Here is a 19,185-nt window from a genome sequence, read left to right as displayed (position 1 = left end):
GGAGCTGGTCGCAGGGTTCAGAGGGAGCTGGTCGCAGGGTTCAGAGGGAGCTGGTCGCAGGGTTCAGAGGGAGCTGGTCGCAGGGTTCAGAGGGAGCCGGTCGCAGGGTTCAGAGGGAGCCGGTCGCAGGGTTCAGAGGGAGCCGGTCGCAGGGTTCAGAGGGAGCCGGTCGCAGGGTTCAGAGGGAGCCGGTCGCAGGGTTCAGAGGGGGCCGGTCGCAGGGTTCAGAGGGGGCCGGTCGCAGGGTTCAGAGGGGGCCGGTCGCAGGGTTCAGAGGGGGCCGGTCGCAGGGTTCAGAGGGGGCCGGTCGCAGGGTTCAGAGGGGGCCGGTCGCAGGGTTCAGAGGGGGCCGGTCGCAGGGTTCAGAGGGGGCCGGTCGCAGGGTTCAGAGGGGGCCGGTCGCAGGGTTCAGAGGGGGCCGGTCGCAGGGTTCAGAGGGGGCCGGTCGCAGGGTTCAGAGGCAGCCAGAACAGAGGGGGCTGGTCGCAGGGTTCAGAGGCAGCCAGAACAGAGGGGGCTGGTCGCAGGGTTCAGAGGCAGCCAGAACAGAGGGGGCTGGTCGCAGGGTTCAGAGTCATTTCGACCCTAGATGGAAACACGGAATGCTGGTTTTATGATTAAACTGTGGTGTCCTTGATGTTGATGCAAGGCTTTAGAGCACAGGTTGGAGCAGAAGTCAATCCTTCAGTCAGAAAATGTTTATCAAATCAACTGAGCTGAGTGTGTTTAATTTGTTTGATTTTGAATATCTGTTCTGAAACGTTACCTCAAATAAAATGTGTGTAAATGCAACCAAGATATGACATTTTTTTTTTTTTTATTATGAAGGAAAAACTTTCTTTGTGGATAACTTGTCCTCCCCTGCTGATTGAAAATGAATGAAAATGAATGAAAATATAATTTTAGGAACATTTCTTTGCAGTCTTTGAAAAATAGACATGCACTGGGCCTAAGCATCAGGTTGTCAAAGAGAAGGATTCGTCTTTGTGGCCGACCCGCGTACAGTTCCTCATATAACCAGACCTTGAACCCCCTGCAGGAATCTGTGGAATGTCTCATTCACGCTGTGTGACTACAGCAATTAGAGTGTCTATCTCTGTGCTACTTTTTAAATGGCCATGCTTTTAATCATGATTAAAGGATGGTAGTTTTTTTTTTTGGATGAAAGGCTGCGTCTGTTGCACTTCTCAGACGGCAGCATTGAGTTGATAAAGGGTAGAAACGCTAACCTTCTCACTAATTAATGTGATCAGAGATCTAGATCTGTAGTGTGGGCCCCAGAGCAGAATATTGAAGTGACAAGTATTTGAGAACTCAATCCAGTTTTGTATCTTGCTTTATTTGAATGAAACCTCAAATGCGCCCTGAAAGTTATTTTTTCTTGGTGCTCTTCCTGCATTAAGGTTTTCAATCTTTAAGAAATGATAATTACATATTTTACTTTAAAACTGTTCCCTGTCAATGTTTGACTTGTCTGTTCATTGGATGTTGGCTGCAGGTTGTTTTTAAGCTTTGTTGTAAAACAAGGCGTGTGGTAATCACTGAGCTAGATTTGACCTGGGCGAATAAAATACAATTCTGTATCAAAGAATAGACTGCTCTATATCAATAGCAATGAATAATAATAAATGTTTTTCTACTGTCCACTACTTTTTTCTATTGCTATTAAAATAAGTAGCTTTGGTTCTTGGTAACAATCTCCACACAACAGCTTGCAAATTTTTTCTTCAGTTTAGATGTTTTGAATCATCTATATATAGCCAATGTGGGTGGATTGATTTCCTGCCTGTTGGGCCCTGTCCGGGGCCTCCCCCGGGTAGGGCCACAGTGTCGCCGGACCCACCCGTCTCCGTTCCAAGGTGTTACACTGCTATATTATTGTGCTGGGGGATATGAGGAATGCACTTCTAACTTTTTCTCAGTTTCCTCCAGTTTAAAATTTTAAGAGGAGATGAGGTCCTGGTCCACACCTGCGGATTACCTGGTTTGGGGGGCCCGTTGCTGTCCCTGTCCTTGTCCACCTAGTCATACTTCTGACCTAGTCTAATCAAATGGCCTCTGGATTTAGCCCAGAGAAATGTATTCATTATTCCAATTAGACTCTTAATATCTCACCCGGCACAGCCAGAAGAGGACTGGTCACCCCTCTGAGCCTGGGTCCTCTCTAGGTTTCTTCCTAAAATTCTGCCTTCTTAGGGAGTTTTTCCTAGCCACTGAAATTCAACACTACTTTTAAAGAGAGGCCACAAACCAACAGGTTAGATAGAATTCAAGGCGGTCTATAGAAGCAGATTGGAAAACTTAAAGCTGGACAAACATGCCTGACAGAGTAACCAACATCGTTGTAGTATTTTAAAAATGCACTCTGGTTACATTATCATCTATCTGAAATGCCTTTCCAGCTGAAAAGTCCCAGCATGCCAAAATTTCACACAGTATGATTTACCAATAACTGACTATTGAATGTTCAGAAATTGCTATTTTCTTAAAGTCAAGCTGGAGTTTTCACACTAAATGCTTAAGTCCTATCAACACCCGCAAGGCCTCGGTACAGAAAGACAACAATTATTTGGGGTAACTATCTACTTGCTACACCCTTTCCAGACATAATGAGTATTGCAAGTCAGTGTTGTTGAAACAATTATCGCCCCAAGTATTTTCAACCAGACTACCTCCAGTCGCACTGGTCCTATTCGCACTTCATTGATCATTAATGCCAACGCTTTTTTTAACCACAGCATCTTACGTAGTGATGGACAAAGAGAATCAAACTAGAAGTGGATTCTAGAAGTGGAAAAACACAGAACTACATATTAAATAGAAATTTTGGTGAATACATTAACATTTACCCTGTAGTCAAATGTGTCCCCCCAATATCACAGTCACTCCTATGACTTTGCTGTAGGCAAGTGAATTTCAAAGCAAACGCTCGACCATTAGCGCAGAGGGGCTTTCAGCAGAACTAAGGGACAAAGTTGTAGAAGGACACAGGTCAGGGAAGGATTAATAAGACTTCAAACACCTTGAATGTCCCATGGAACACGGAACGTGTATGGCACTGCCTCAACATTGCCCAGATCTTCCATCCTGTATGGCCGAGCAAGTAGAGACCGATGGCTACCAAGAGGCCGTCAGGGCTATGCTCTGGAGGAGTCTGGTCTTTACTGCCTGGTGCCGGTCAAGTTCAAGAAGGGTAAACCATCCCAATGTCACTATTGATGATGGTTGTCAATAATTGTTTAACTGATACTGTTGTAGTAATGGCCAACCCTGATTGAGATGTCAATCAACATTGTTTTCAAGAAAGATGATGTGAGCACTGCATGAAGGCACACGTTGCACAAAGTTACCTGGTGAAACGTGTTCCGGAATGGCACGTCTTTGTTTTCGTCTATACTTTAAATGTTGAATGTTTTAATTCTCTGGCCTTGTTCGTCAAGTCGAGCTTCAATGTAATTGGCAAAGAAAATCATTACCATAGTGAAGATTAAAAAATAGCTTTATGAGAGGAGTTCAAAGCGGCAAACTGCCTAAAAGTTTTTTTTTTTCTCAACCAGCATCAACCCGGCAGTAATTAAACACACCTGTCAGCCTCTTGGTAATAGTTTCCTGGGAAGCTGTATTTGATTCATTGTACTCATTTTGGGGTTTAAATATGTCAAATTACACATTATATTGAGGTTTTTTTTATGTGCACAATATAGATGGTTAGTTAGTTGTGGAAAAAGATTGAATTCCAACGTGATTGCAGACAATATATAATGGTAAAATACATTATTTTAATTTATTTTATTAACGCTTCTTGAATGATGTTGTGGGTGCATGTGTGTGGTAGAACGACTGAAGGAAAATACATTAACCTTCAGTTTAATTTGTATAGCTTAGGCATTTGTCATAACCGTCAAGCTATAGAGAGAAAAATTGCTAGTAGTTTTTTTTCTTCTGCTTTTGCGTTTGATCGGGCATAGCTACTAATGTGTCATTGTCAAATACAGTCTAAGTGCAGTTCATTCTCAACTTTCATAAAATAGACCATATGTGGCCGCACCTATTCCTTTACTATGGCGGTAAACCCACCTATGTCACCTGTCTCGGTGTTACCTTGTGTGTTGTGCTTTGTGTTGTGTCCAAGATCTCAGAGCAGTTTGATTGCTTTGTTTTTCAATGTTTGTAGTTCTCTTGCTGATGTTTTGTGTGGATCTGCTTTTTCTCATAATAGGCTACCTAACAGGGATCCTGATGAAGTCCTAATTTGTATCCAGTTCATAGTTACGATGTTGCCTTACTGCGTCAGGCTCGGGACAGGCAAAGCCCTGCATCCAATATAACATGCTCCGCTATGCTTTTTATCAAATGACTCACTTAACCCGGAAGTACGTTGAACATATGTGCTGCATGAATACCCAGTTCAGTTATCGTTCTTAGTCTGTTTGCAGGCCCAAGACCTGCCACGACCTCAACGAATTGAGACAAAGAATATCCAGTTGGCCGTCACACCCCCTAACCCTGACGTCATTTGACCTGTGTATTTTGCAACTAAGAGAAACCGGTCACAGAATTGAACCAGTGAAGTTCTTGGTCAGGTACTTAAGAACACTTGTGGGGTTTTACTTCTGTATAAACACCAATCAAATATTTTTGGGGTCAAAATCTGCATACTTCAGACATTTATGTCTATTATTTCCAGCGTTGTCCAATTTGTTTTTGTATTTTCAGGTCTCTTTTTATGGTGTTAATTTATTTTCTCCAATTCTCCACTGACTTATTTTCTTTGGCAAGTCTTTTTTTTTTTTTTTTTTAGGCCACAAAACTGCCTAAAAGGCCAGATTCATTGACAAAAAGGTGTGCACCTTCAGTTCCAGTGCTTCCTCACAGCAACTATTGTTTGCAAAAAATTAATTAACAATGAACTGTTCTATATTGGGGGTATGGGAGGTGACTGCCTCACATCAAGTGCAATCCCTTAGTTAATTTTATTTTGTATTTGGCAAACAAACATTGATATACAATGGCGTAAGGAAAAGCACAAACCCAAGCCTGTCTATATTCCATGTGGTATACAACTCAGCCCTAAATGTGCTGTATGACCAGCCAACCAGCGACTGTTCTCTGCCACTGTGGGGAGCCGGCTGCCTGGTGCCATATGCTCCTGCAGGAAGACAGGAAATGCTGTTCTGAGTGAGGAGGCTGCCACACATTGAGCTGACAGCTCCTGGACCCATTCAGACACTCCCTCGGCCGCACAACCCTCAGGCTCCCATGACCCGAATGTCCCAGGCCTTGTCCGGGGAACAGATGTCACTGTAGCGTGGAGAAGATTCTCAGTCGCCTCAGGGTTGGGCACATAGGCTGCGTTCAGGCCGCCTGGGACACTAACTCTGTGGGGTTCTACGACCCGCGTGGGCGCCGAGACAAGGTGACACGTCACGGTTTAGCATGGACCGGGCGGCTTTGTAAGAAGGGATTTGCCATAGGGCCTGTGTGAGCATTAAGGGGCATTGGGAAGAAACGGTCAGAGGGCTGCGGTCACTGATACGTGGTTGATGTCTTCTCTCTGCAGTCTCCCAAAGAGCACTAAGGAAATGCTATCTGTTTCTTTGCAGATAGTTTCAGGTGTCTGTCCTTGTTAAGGAAGTGCCAAACTTATCGTTATTGGGTGCCAGAACAGCTTCAGTGCGCCTTTGGATAGGTTTTGTGAGTGTGGAAATCTCTGAGGGATGAGAGACAATTCCTCAAACCAGAAATTCCATTGTTTGGTTTTTTGTTTATAGGACTGATAATCACTTTTCTCAGGCACTGTTCCAGAATGTTTCAAGTGTTCAGTTGGGTTGAGGTTACTAAGGATGCCATGATCATGAAACATCATTAAGGCATGTAGTATACATTGCCGCTCGTGCCAAAATAACCCCAACCATTAAACCTGTTTTATCCGTCAGATGTCTTCTTTCTGCTAGTCAATACCCAGTGTTTTTTCCAAGACCTTTACCTTGATGGAATGTTCATTCCAATCCTGCGTGGGTGCATCTGCTTTGAATATACTTTGTATTACTCAATTTCTCAAGTCCTGCCTGTATTTTGAAAGTTACGTTTATTGTGGCTTTGGGTATTTCCATTGAATTTTTGGCCTGTTAGATGAATGGGGTTTTGTATTGTCCCTCCAACCTATCTTAAAACATTAGGAAACAGAAGATAAGGTGAACTTAAACCTCCTGATGTTCCAAACCTACCCATTAATCTCAATGAAAGACTTGTTTTATTGTGTTATAATTCTTGCTGCAACTAAGGTGCACTGTGATCCTTCAGCGTGCAGTAGCACTTTAACCCTGAAAAGCCTCTTGATAGTTTTCTCTCTAGGAAGTTAGCCTGATTTGCTAGAGCAACTGTGTAAATTGACTGGCACTTGTCTTTAGGTAAGACTTTGTCCGACACATTCCGCTACTCCCCATTTTATTTATTTTATGCAAATTATGCATTCAAAATCCCAGTGTATACTAGGTAAGCCTTAGTTGAATTGGAGGTAAGAAATTGTCTGGTTTACTGTGTCTATTGGGCTGGGCATCAAGTATTAGTCATGCTCTTGCCTGGGCGCTTTGGCTTTTGTGACCTTACTTTAAACAAATGAGTTGCACGCATGACTGCCGAGCTCATTCATGAGAACAACCAAGTAAACTGAGCATACAGTATAAAACTGACCTTGCAAGCTGACATTAAACACAAACATAACCTATTAATTTCAACTCCGAGGAAAGGGCAGGAGAAATGTAATGACTTTTGGAAGTCTAGTTCTGTGCTGTATTATTGACTTTTCTAACAGATATGTCACTTAGTCATGCTGAAAACACTGGGTCTTTGTATGAAAAGGACTGAAGAATCTTGCGGAGTTGAGTTCAATTGAAGAGGACTGGGCATAGTCATTGCAGGTCTTGTGTAACTCTCTGGGGCTAAATTGTCGGCTCTTTCCCTAAGTCCGCTGAATATGAATTCTGGTTTGGGATCTGCTTTTGTGACTACCCTCATTAGTGGATCACAAAACGGTAAACTTGGTTTCTTCTACAAATGGCATCTTAAAAAAAATAAAAATGTAATCCTAGGAATTCTGCTCCAGATTTTCAACTGTTGAAGCTATTTCACCGTATGTATTACCACCCTACAAGGATAACAAAGAAACTGTGGCTGGGTGAGATGGTATTCTGTTAACATTGTGTGAGAAGACTAGATTTGCAGACCTTACCCTGTGACAGACTTTACTAAGTGACAAAGCTTCCAACAATTCTGAGTCGGCGTTCACCAACAAGCCCGGAATGCGCCAGTGTTGCCCAGTAGCATTGAATTAGCTTGTGGGTGGCTGTGCCCACCTCCTATACTAGGTTCTTCCCACTCTGCTTCACTAGGCTCCCATTGATGACAACTTGTGGCCTATTGTGGTTTGGTTGTTAAAATCTTTGGTACTACACTTCACAACGTGTGTGCTCTGTTTCAGTTTATTAAGAAAGCTGTGCAGGGTTTATTAGCAGATATTTAGTGTCCACTGAATAACTCAAGGAAATTGTATTGATTCTTCACAAACAATCATAGCCCATATATGGATTATTATTATTTTTCATTTTGTGTCCCCGAACTTTCTATGAATTTCTTTGTTGGGTCTGGTTCACTCTAGAGCACACTGCATTCAGACCTCCATTTGCCATATAGTCTATTGAATTTCTATCCCCCTCCCCCACTTGCATAATTTATTAACTCCTTTCTTTAAGCAAGCCTAAATGAAAAAATCCTGTGTTGAATTTTACTTTTTTCAACATTGCCAAATAATCATCAAGTTGTGGATAATGTATTCAACCACCCAGACATAAGGACACAGCAGTCCTTCTGAAATATGCTGCAGTCCTGTGGGGAAATTGCTCAGTGAAGTCACCAACACAGATTACTTTGACACAGCGACACAGTGGATCAACCCCACTGAAATGACTCCCCATTATAACCTAAATGACAGTGGGAAAGGACTACAGATGCACAGGAGAACATGTATCCTACAAGGCAAAAACAGATGCAAAGTCTTGAGTTTGTAACAAATCTACACAAACAGATTACTCAGTAACCGCTTCCTGATTGTCAAGCATGTCTGTGGCTGCATCATCGAATAGGTATGGTTGACATTGGTCAAAGACCAGGGAGACTTCAGATTAAAAGACATGCAGATAAACACAGGCAATCCGAGAGGAAAACCATCTTCATTCTATTTTACACCAGACAGTGGTGGAGGAATTCGCCATTCAGCAGGACAATAAGAAACAACACAAAGTGGAATCTATTCTACACCGTAGTTCCTTTCCCAAAATACTGTGAAGGTTTCAAAGCCACAGTTTTGACCTAAATCTTTAAAATCTATGGCAGGACTTAAAGTAAATTGCTGTCCATTTATGATTCTCATCGCTTTGACAGAGCCTGAATTTCTGAAAAGGATAATGGAACGAATATTACACAGTGAAGACAAGCAGGGGTTTGAGAAGACTCAAAATGGAAATGCATGAAAACCACTTGCCATGTGAAGCCATATCAGTGACCCTCAGATGTTAGTTACTATAGCTACAATAAACATTTATTAGCAAGTTATTCCTGTTAAATTCTCACAAAAGCAGTGGCAGTCAATAGCATGAGAATGCTCCCCACACGAATAGAGGAGCATGGGGCAGTGGCTGTTCCGTCGGTGGGCGAGGGGGTGTAAAGGACATTGGAATGAAAGCGACACCCGCGTGAGGTCTTTGGTCTCGTTATCGTATCCGAGGAGTCAGGAGATTGACAGCCCAGTGGTACTGACACGGCCTTGTTTTTTTCTCTCCATTCACCTACTTTTGTTTCAGGTTCTCGGCTGCCCAGGGGTTCACACACCAAGAGGGACGAGCAGGAGGAAGAGGAGCCTGGAAGGACGATGAGTTTGGATCGCACTCATAAAGGTGAGGGACTATTCAGGCTTTAATTCCTCTGTCATCCTGGTTTACCTCTTTCTCTTTCTCCCCGGTCTCTCATATGAGGTCTCTTGACCTCCTGACCGACATGCAACACAATCAGATTTTTATCTATTACCTTGTCCTTGGTTTGTCTTTTTGTAGTGTTTGGAATATGCCCAAAATCCCTTCACTGTGAGAATACACATTTGTTTCTCCTCTGCACTTTGTGATCTTACGGTTTTGTGAATTCCTTGTAATTTCGTTTTAGCGTGGCACACCACCTCCTGCTGTGTGATTATTCCCCCGCGGTTTCCTCGTGAAAACGTGCTTTTCACTCATACGCTTTGAACATTTTTATTACTTCATACTATTCATACGATTGTGGAATTGAATGCCCCCCTTCCTTTTAGTAAATATAAATGAGTCAAATGTGCCACTATGTTTGTTGTAAATCTGTAATGTTATGTTGTGGCAACATCAGCACAGTACCTCTAGTCTCATTGTCCACGTAATGGACAAGGGAGAGACGGCCAGGTTCCACCAAGTCTAGAGCCCTGAGTGGAACGTAATCGTCCTAGTTGTTATTCTCTCCCGCGTACTCCGTGTCCCTGGAAAATAATCACATTTTTTTCACATGCTCCGTTATATGAACCGAAGCCATCCTCTGTTAAATTATTCAGGCTCAGCCCAAACAAGGCGGTACACAGCCTGTAGAGCTCACCATTGCCCAGTCCGGGTGCTCGTTAATAATGGAGCGCTAGCCTTCCCTCACCTCAGTGGAGACCTTCATTCATTTGGGGTTTTTTTGCGAAAGGAGCCTCACTGGGTTTGCCTCATGCAGCTGCTTTTTCATTGGACCAAGAGACGTGACCTTATTTGAATACACCAGCTGTGGGCCCCCCCGCCCCCACCCCAAAGCCACTGAACTACCTGCATGCAAACCGCTTTATTGGGCCACTGTGTTGGTTTAATGAGGCCAAAATGGGAGTGCAATCAATCTATCAAACGTTCTTAGTCTAACTCACCTTACAGTCCGTTCTGACAGAAGGTTCAGTCCCGTTCAGTGAATCCCCAAGAGGGCTGAGGAAACCAATTCCACAAAAAGCAGAAAAAGAAAACCTAGCCGGGAAGCAGACGGAAGGGAAAATCCATCTGCCTCTGACCAACTGTCTGAAGTCAGCCATTTGTCCTCTTAGAAGCAGTCGATACAACGCTGACAATAGTCCTCTTAGAAGCTGTCGATACAAGGCCGACAAGTATTATTCTTCGGATAATTATAAACCACTGCTGGTTAACCATAGCACTGATTAAAACAAGGGCAACTGTCTATGAGGAGTCCGATTGCCTTGCTGTCTCCTAGGCTGCAGTAGTGGTGGTTGTGGGGGTTGGGACGGCCTTTAGATTGTGTAAGAATGTGTTAAGTACAGTACCATTCAAAAGTTTTGTTTAGCAATCTTTTGACTGGTGCTGTATGTTTTTGTGTTTGAGAGGCTGGGTAGCAGTTGCTGATTATCACATGGCTGGTGGCCAGGCCCCTTCCCGGCGTGCTGGCCCCTTCCCGGCGCGCTGGCCCCTTCCCGGCGTGCAGGCCCATCACTTCTTATTTTCTGCCACATCCCCTGCAAGTGTTGCTTATCCACGGCAGAAGGCTCTGTACGCCTGTAAAAAAATCCCTCTTTTATGCTGAATAAATATTGTATTTGATCAGCTCAAGGCAGATAAACACTGAACTGAGGCACCAGTGGAAACATTCAGCTGGAAACCTGAAAGCTGTACTTGCCAAAAAAATATTCTCTATAAAGACTAATTTAAAATATACGTATGAAAATGACAGTAGTTAACACAACTTAAACATTCATCCCTCTTCTCATCGTAACAAGTTATTTTCCTTCTGCCATATGTGAACTTTCATATGTCCCTTTTGTCCCATCCAATATTGTGTATACTGCTTTAAACGGAGGGCGAATGTGTGAACATTTCATATATATATATATATTTTTTTACTAACAACCTGTTATCCGAGTGATTCCTCTCACTGAAATCCCAGTGGACATCATTAGGTAACCGGGTGTAATAAAGCTCATCAGACTAGTACACACATTTGTAGGTCTGTCTCCTGTGAATGATTCCCCTTGTGTAGGGTGATGGGTAGGAGGGAAACGGGCGTAGCAGCGCGCAAATCCATTCTGACACACGTGTGAAGTCAAGGCACTACTCAGTAGCTGCTTAACTGGAAGCCTTTGATCTAAATTCAGCCTTCTCCTGTGTGTTTCAGAATGCCCGTGACTTAAGAACCTGTGGATGAGGACATCGCTGGAATACCTCATACTTTGGGTACAGTGTTTATTTTAATGGAAACGGATTACATTTGTGATGGTAATCACTGGTGATTTTCTCAGTTTATTTCAGTACACTGTTTGCATTTAAGGGTGCAGGTTTGTCTTGGGGGGACATGATGCTGGTTTAGCCCACAGAAACCGCCGGAATCGTGGCAACTGCGCAGCTCTACTATAATCTGAATGTAAAGCATGATTTTGTCTCTGTAATAAGTAAAGACCGCTTTAGACTTGATGCTTTTTATTCTATAGTTAGATATAGTTAGGTACTGGGGATAAATCTTCTCCCAGGTGGTCTTACTTGTTTTGCAGGGAGAGCTCTGTGTTTTCACCCTAGGGTTAGGAATGGGAAGGAGCGGGTTCTTGATCGAGACAATGGAACAATGCTGGTAAGGGCCGTTTCATTGGGCCTTCTTTCCGCGTTTCATTGTTTGGGTCAGTAACATGCATCTGCTCTAAAGACCTTTGATTTGTCGGTGGCTGTCTTATGCCATATCTCGCTGTAGGCGGTTTCTCTGTCCCAACAGCTGCTGTAGCCACCGGTCTCCGCCGTAACCAGATTGTCTAGTCGGGGATCCCTTCTTTTCGCGTGCCGCGGTATCCGAGGCCACCGTGCATCCGCTCTGTCTGGTCGTCTCTGTGCCAGAGCGTGCGTCCGACCGTTAGTTCCAGGGCTGATTAACTACTACTCTCATTTATGCAGACTCCCAGCGTGGCTCATTTAACTACACGCCTCTAGGTAAATGGCATTTCACCATTTCATGTTCCAAATGAGGGCTGTCACTTCAGATTCACTAAGTAATTATATCGCTCTCGTGTGCTGAAATCTGACTTCCTTTTTGTCTTTATAAGATATTGTAAACGGGGCAGTAGTCCGTTTTTACGGGCAAAGCTTTAACTCAGAAGTTCTGAAATTCTGAAAAAGTCCACGGATAAAACAGGGATAACCATTAAAGGTGTTCATTTAATGGGACTTGGCGTCATTTTCATTTTAAATGCCAAGATTCCAACAAACAGTTGTGGTTAACTGTGGGCAAATTTGAGAACCCCCCTATGCGTGACTGAGAACAGAGTGGGTCGGTGGGCAGTAGAAATCCGTCTTGACAGTTATTATTCCACTTTCTGCTGTACTCCTTTTAAAAGCTGCGTCAAAGCTATGCTGTGTTTCTTTAAAAGAGACAGATTGCCTTGAAGTGACAGAAATCCGTCCCTAATTCAGCGTCTCCCATTGCAGCTGACGTCACTCCTACTGAACGCTGGTCCTCAACCGACATACGAAGTCTGACAGAACTCATTAATATTGTGATTGTGTCATTCAAAGCTTCCCATCATCAGTCAACAATGAAAACGTAGTTTCTGCTTAATGGTGTCACCGCACTCTTTCATGACTCCCCATGAAATTATTTCAAACGTTGAGGCATGGATTTAACTGTTTGCATTTGGGAGAAAAGAAAAGCAAAGTGGTGGCTTTCTCCTGCAAAATTCTGATCAATTGCTTGAATACCGAACTTGTGTAGCTAGGTCTAATTTTATGGACATACCAGTTTTCAGCCTTTTCAAATCATCCTGAGGCCTTAGACGTGCACCCTGAGGCCTTAGGCGTGCACCCTGAGGCCTTAGGCGTGCACCCTGAGGCCTTAGGCGTGCACCCTGAGGCCTTAGGCGTGCACCCTGAGGCCTTAGGCGTGCACCCTGAGGCCTTAGGCGTGCTGTCCCAACATTGAGAGACTGTTATCAGAGGTTGGCCCGTAGTTTCATTGATAATTTGAATCAATTTCAAAATAAAGATTGATTGTGATTGTGACCTTTGGCAGAGTACGTAGACATCTGTGTGTTTTACTACGCAAGAACAAGCTCTGCGCACACCTTTTTTTATTGCAAAAATTAATTAATTAAAAGCGGTGTGTTGAGCTACGAGCATACTATGCTTTGATAGTAAATGATGGAAACACAAAATCTGAAGACAGTGAAATGATAGTATTTTCATCATAAACAACCCAAGTCTCTGTGAGCTATTAATGCTCCAAATTTGGGCTTATTCCCTCTTATTAATTATTTTCAACACAAATGTGTGAGAGTGGAGAGTGTTATTTTTGCCTTCAGTCAACACCCAAATCAGGGATTGAAAAAAACCCATTTAAGATGCCTGAAGCTTTAAGCGTGTGTTTGAGTTTTAGGTGTGGGCGTGTAATTCTGCGACTTCAACAACATTGGTAAGAGGGATTAGGCCTCCCTAAACATTGGGCAAATCCTGGTTGCAGCATGGGCGGAGCAAATTGGCTCACATCGCAGTTTTGAGAGGTCGATGTTGGACAAGTGACTTTAGTGTTGTTCATGGTGGGAATGTTATTTAAAAAACAATACTAATTGATCATTATACGCCTCTGTTTATAATCAGTCACAGCATACAGTATGCCTGTAATGTAATGCAGTGCTGTTTGAATAGAACAGAAGACGAAAACAACAGGTCGGCCAAGTCTCACAGCAGCTGCCGAGAATGTTGGAAAGGGAGTTGTTCACCTTAAAGACGTGCAGAAACCTGCTTAAAAACCGTAGTTTCTGTGCGCTGAATAAATGGGAACGTGATCCTGGGCCTTGTTCAGGATGCATGTCATGCGTTAACCCGTTATCAGTGTTTTAACTTTTCCAACCTTACATTTGTGACAGAAGAGTCAACAACATATGCGTCACCATAGTAGCAATTAAAACAATACTTTGAGAACTAATCAGATCAAGGTTGAGGACACAGGATAGTTCTGGTCTAATTCCAAACATCACTCTTTTGATTTGTTGAATATGCATTTTGCATGTGTGGAACTGGTCACTGATCATACACCCTGGTAATGTCATGTTCACTATGGGATGGAGAACGTGAGGTTTTCAGAGATGCTCACCTTTTTTGTTAATTTTAAGGAGGATTTATTATTTTGAATTGTAGATATTGAATTGTAGATAATACGTCCTCCACAATGTGTTGGATTGGTTTGATAAGTCAATGCTACATTGTTGGGAGGTATGGTCTGATTGAAAGGCGAACTTGTAGACTGTCCTGTGACATTCTTCATTAAAAAGAGATGTTTTCATGGTATTTCTCATGCCTGTTCATGCTTTACAAGATAACAAAGGACAGCTATTTTTAACATTACGCTACAATATCTCTGTAAAAAGGCTCGTTCCACCACTTGGTCTGGATATTATCATATTTAAGATGATCATAGAACATTGGTGCAGAGTATAACCTAATTATTTTGAATGGAAGCCCCTGAATGAGTCTCTCTCAGCCTAATGCTTAGAAATATCACACTTGAGTCATTCTGCATTCCCGAATCAACTGTTGTTTTAAATAGAGAGCCAAAGTAAAAAAGAAAAAAAGCTTACATAAACAAATAAATGAAATTATAAATAAATGCAGTGTAATAACTTGGCCTTTATTTAATCCAGAAGTGGGTTATAGGCTTTGCAGCTTTTAAAAGCAGTGTTTGTGGAGATTAGCCCACCATTCAAGTAAAACGCTGCAGATGTCTCCTCTAATGGAGATTGCCTTAAAACATTCCCGTGCCTCTAGCACTCTTTTGGATTGAATCCCTGCCTGGGTCATGAGGTGTGCATAGCATAAACAGCTACTCCCGGATCCCTTTTACACAGCAACTCTGTTTCCATAATACACAATCTGAATTATTTGCCTGTTATAATTTCTTCTTCGTATGCTACAGTCTTCTACAGTGTTCCATTTAGCAAAGAACATCTACATGTTTCAAAAACTCACTGCTGTGTCCGTCTCTTCCACAAGAGCTTATTTTTCTAGTCGGTTTGTTTGCAGTGTTGGTGGTGGTGACGCTGCTGTAGGCCAGTAGGCTAACTGTTCATGCTGCCAACTGTTTTTCCGACCAGCGTATCTCCAAGTATCCGAGACACCCTGCAGCCAGAACATTGGACAGCAACATTATCTTGTGGTCTTGTTGTCCAAGTCTGCTTTTTCAACCTGTGAGTTATATCTGAAGGCATTCTGTGTTACTTCAACATGGGTTTTTTCAAATCACTCCAATAAGACATTCCGTTGCTGGAACATATACATATATATCACACACACACACACACTTAAAATTTTTTAGGGGAAACGTAATCATGACAGTGTAACACCAAGGGATATCAATCTGTCCAGTTAGGAAGCATAAGCGTTTGTGAATCAGTGTTACCTGTTGTGGTGAAAATGAAAGTGACAACAGGTGCATTGGAGAGGCAACAGCAAGACAACCCCACAAAAGGGAATGGTTTTGCAGGTGGTGGCCACAGACAGTTGCTCTCTACTTAATCCTTTCTGACTGATTCTTTCTGGTTTTGCTAGTGTCCTTGTCACTACTGGTAGCATGAGGCGGTACCTGCAGCCCATTCAGGTTTCACAGACCGTATAGCTCCTTCAGAATGGCACATCCATATGTGCTGTCCCAAGAAGGTTTGCTTTGTCTCTCAGAGTCTGAAGAGCATGGAGGAGATACCAGGAGAAGGGCTGTTATATAAGGAGAGGTGGACAGGGCCGTAGAGGGGCATCAACCCAGCCGCACGACCGGTATCTGCTCCTTTGTGTGAGGAGGAACAGGAGGAGAACTGCCAGAGCCCAACAAAATGACCTTCAGCGGGCTACTGGTGTGCATGTTTCTGACCAAACTGTCAGAAACTGACTCCATGAGGGAGGTATGAGGGCCCAATGTCCTCTAGTGGGACTTGTGCCCTCAGCCCAGCACCATGCAACTCAATTGGCATTCGCCAGAGAACACCAGAATTGGCAGGTCCTTCATCGACGGCCTGTTCTATTCACAGATGAGAGCAGGTTCACATTGAGCACCTGTGATAGATGTAAAAGTGTCTGGAGACATCGTTGTAAACTTTATGCTTCCTGCAACATCATCCAGCATGACTGTTTTGGCGGTGGGTCTGTGATGGTCTGGGGAGGCACATCCTTGGAGGGACGCACAGACCACGTGCTAGCCAACAGTACCATGACTGCTGTTAGGTACCGATATGAAATCCTCAGACCGATCTTCAGACCTTATGCTGGTGCAGTGGGCTCTGTGCTGCAGGACAATGCACAGCCTCATGTGGCTGTGCGTGCGTGCGTGTGCGTCAATCAGCCATAACATTATGACCACCTCCCTAATATTGTGTATGTCCCCATTTTGCTAAATCAGCCCTGACCCGTCAAGGCATGGACTCCACTAGACCTCTGGAGGTGTGCTGCGGTATCTGGCACAAAGATGTTAGCAGCAGATCCTTTAAGTCCTGTAAGTTGCGAGGTGGGGCCTCCATGATTTGGACTTGTTTGTCCAGCACATCCCACTGATGCTCGATTGGATTGAGATCTGGGGGATGTTTGAGGCCAAGTCAACACCTTGAACTCTTTGTTGTGTTCCTCAAACCATTCAGGAACCATTTTTGTTTTGTGGCTGGGTGCATTATCCTGCTGAAAGAGGCCATTGCCATCAGGGAATACCATTGCCATATTTATGTGTGTGTGTGTGTATATACATGTATATGTATACTTACACATGTATATGTCTATTAATGCATGTTTTAGCTCCATTACACTGTACAGCGTATTTTAGTTTGATCCTCATATCTACCTTTTGGCTAATGTCAATAGCACAACAAACATTACCCACTACCAGGATATTTTTGCCAGAAACCTGATCCAATTTATGATTTAAAAAAAATCTGAGTCTGATGGCCCATAGGCGTGTCTCCATCGGAGTCTGATGGCCCATAGGCGTGTCTCCATCGGAGTCTGATGGCCCATAGGCGTGTCTCCATCGGAGTCTGATGGCCCATAGGCGTGTCTCCATCGGAGTCTGATGGCCCATAGGCGTGTCTCCATCGGAGTCTGATGGCCCATAGGCGTGTCTCCATCGGAGTCTGATGGCCCATAGGCGTGTCTCCATCGGAGTCTGATGGCCCATAGGCGTGTCTCCATCGGAGTCTGATGGCCCATAGGCGTGTCTCCATCGGAGTCTGATGGCCCATAGGCGTGTCTCCATCGGAGTCTGATGGCCCATAGGCGTGTCTCCATTGGAGTCTGATGGCCCATAGGCGTGTCTCCATTGGAGTCTGATGGCCCATAGGCGTGTCTCCATTGGAGTCTGATGGCCCATAGGCGTGTCTCCATTGGAGTCTGATGGCCCATAGGCGTGTCTCCATCGGAGTCTGGGGGCCCATAGGCGTGTCTAAGGGTCTGTCTAGTCTATAAATCTTTTTTTGGTAAGGCTCTGTCATCTTAGCAGCATGAGATATTGCAAGCTGTTGAAAAGAGGTTTACATAATTTTGGTCCCTACCTTTCTTGAAATTGTTTAGAAAGTAATAGAAACATTTATCTCTTTCTCTAAATAATAGAGCAATAGGATTGTCACTTTTTAGGATGTAGCACAACATGTAGCAGATAAAGCATTATTTCAATATTGTAGCCAAACTACATTTGCTTTAGCTTATAACTCTTTGCAAGACACGGGACGGATTAGTGTCGACGTAAAACCTGTGGTTACAGTTGCCAGGCTGATTCCACACAGCCAGATTCTGAGATTACGGACTACTGTACTTTCAGCTGAGGCCTGTGGACAGGGTCTTCTATTGGCGAAACACAGAGCACTTATACAGGCAGTGCATGTTTTGTTGCATTGATCTGGTTATTTTTATTGATCAAGGACAAATGGGACAACATGCTTTTTATGGGCTAGCCTTATTTGACCTCAACAGCTTACACAACTGCTTGGAAAACCAGAAATAATTGAGAGCCATTGTTTTTCTACTGAGGTTAAGTGGGTAAGGTGGTAGAATAGAGTACAGTCAGCCGTCCATTGCAGGGGTTGCGATTCCTCTCATGACGCAGGGTCTTGTATGGGAAGCATTCTAAGCTGTGTGACTCAGTGAAAGTGAAAGAAAATGTTGTTGTATTTCAGACTCAAACCCAGCTTTTCTCTCTTCCTCTATGACGCTTTAACTGAGGTTTCACTCACATGCCTCACAATTCTTGAGAAATTCCATGTGACAAGGAACTGGCGAGTTCTTTAAAATGCAACAACCCGTCGTAGAACAGGGATTCAACGTTTCATGTTATCCACATTCCTTCCTTATTGCCATGCTGTCGACTCCCTAGGAATCTGAATTACATGGCGTGTATGTTAAACACAGAAATTTGAAATGGTATGAAAAACATTAATCGGTTGTGGCAGTTGTCAAGGACAAAGTTAGAGGATTTGGAGATCTGTCTAATCCAGTATATCCCCATATGTGGGGTTTCAGGGTTAGTTCTGGATAAAGATGGTGTGAATGCTGGTTGTTACTCTGCTTTGAGACGTCACAAACTAGTCCTGAACGTGTGGCCCCGCCCACCCGCTGCACTGCACAAGCTACTGTCCTATCACAGCGAAGCTCATCGACCTGTCAACGAAATTCCGCTGTGACACATTGGGCCCTCTTTATTTCCCCCTTTGACCAGTCGGGGGGGGGGGGGGTCACACACTAAATGTAAAGCTCTGTGCTCCTCTATATCTGGGACATCAGAGGGAACAGGGCACAGGGGTTGAGTGGGGGCATCTCCGACCCAGGAAGCGGTGGTTTAATCAATGGCTGTTCATTGGTTCCTCCAGGGCATAATCCAGTCATGTGCGATTATGCCCTGTTCTGAATGATGGGAATCTATGAGCAAAGCCAGAGGTGGGGCTTAGACGGAATAGGGCAGTGGGACCTTTTATCCCTCACGTTTCCTAATCTTTCACCTTTTTTCTCCGAACATTCTCCTTAGGGATGCAGAGGGAAGTGCTGCCTCGTTTTTATCTGGACCTCTTAAAATAGGATTTATTTAAAGTGCAGCGAGTGCATGAGACTTTCGTATAAGCAACATGTATAATGGATAGAG

At 43.7% G+C, this 19,185-nt stretch overlaps 1 protein-coding gene across 2 annotated transcripts in view; it reads left to right on the top strand.

Moving 5' to 3' along the window:
• Positions 1-19,185, top strand: part of tjap1 (tight junction associated protein 1 (peripheral)) — a 73,226-nt gene that overhangs the window by 20,429 nt on the left and 33,612 nt on the right. For both annotated transcript variants that reach the window (XM_029120281.2, XM_034292550.1), the window contains exons 2-3: positions 8,859-8,951; positions 11,221-11,279. The gene's annotated coding sequence lies outside the window, so the exon portion shown is untranslated. The remainder of the gene's footprint in view (positions 1-8,858; positions 8,952-11,220; positions 11,280-19,185) is intronic.

Source organism: Esox lucius, chromosome 6 (genome assembly GCF_011004845.1).
Source record: "Esox lucius isolate fEsoLuc1 chromosome 6, fEsoLuc1.pri, whole genome shotgun sequence".
NCBI lineage: Eukaryota > Metazoa > Chordata > Actinopteri > Esociformes > Esocidae > Esox > Esox lucius.
Note: the sequence above shows the minus strand (reverse complement) of the source record. Positions and strands in the feature narration are given on the sequence as shown.